Here is a 1222-nt window from a genome sequence, read left to right as displayed (position 1 = left end):
TGGAATATACCTAGGAGTGGTATAGCTGGGTCTTCAGATATAACTATTTCCAAATTTCTGAGATACTACCAAACAGATTTCCAGAGTAGTTGCATAAGTTTTCAATCCTACCAGCAGTGGAAGAATGTTGCCCTTTTTTCTGCACCCTTACCAGCATGTTCTGTCACTTGAGTTCTTGATTGTAGCCATTCTGATGGGTATAAAGTAGAAATTTGGGGTCATTTTGATTTGCATTTCCCTGATGACTAAGGATGTTGAGCACATTTAAAGTGCTTCTCAGCCATTCGAGATTCTTTTGTTGAGAATTCTCTGTTTAGTTCTGCATACCATATTTTTTAAAAAAATATTTATTTACATTCCAGTCATTGCCCCACCATTGGTTCCTCCTTCCACAGTTCCTCCTTCCTTTTTTCCTCTCCCTTGTTTCCAAGAGGGTGCTTTTCCTTACTAGGCCTATCCCCTTTCATGGGGCCTCAAGTCTTCAGAGGATTAAGCTCATCTCCCACTGAGGCCAGGCCAGGTAAACCTCTGTTACATATGTGCTGGTGGCCTTGGACCAGCCCAGGTATGCTCCTGGTTGGTGGCTCAGTCTCTGGGAGCTCCCTAGGGTCTGAATTAATTGAGACTGCTGGTCTTCTTATGGCATTGTCCTGCCTTTCAGCTTCTTTAATCCTTCCCCTCATTCAACCACAGGGTGCCCTGACTTCAGTTAAATGGTTGGGTGTATTTGTTTCTGTCTCAGTCTGCTGCTGGTAGGGTCTCTCAGAGGACAGGCATGCCAGACTCCCATCTGTAAGCATGTCATAGAGTAGTAATGTCAAGCCTTGGTGCACTCCCCTCACCTATAAGATGGATCCCACATTGGGCCTGTCTTCGGACCTTATTTTTTTCTGTTTCTTCTCCATTTTTGTTCCTGAAGTTCATTTTAGATAAGAACAATAATGGTCAGGATTTTGACTGTGGATTAGTAACCCTGTTCCTCCACTCAACCCATTTATCAACTTTGTGCTATGATGCAGATTCTTTTAGGTATATGCCCAAGAGTGCTATAGCTGGGTCTTCTGGTAGATCTAGTTCCAATTTTCTGAGTGGTTGTACTAGTTTGTAATCCCACCTGCAATGGAGGGGTGTTCTTTTCCCATATCCTTGCTAACATGTTGTCTCACGTGAGTGTTTGATCTTAACCATTCTGATTGGTGTGAAGTGTAATCTCAGGGTTGTT

This window comes from Micromys minutus, assembly GCF_963924665.1.
Source record: "Micromys minutus genome assembly, chromosome: 22".
Lineage (NCBI taxonomy): Eukaryota > Metazoa > Chordata > Mammalia > Rodentia > Muridae > Micromys > Micromys minutus.
This window is presented reverse-complemented; position numbering follows the sequence as displayed.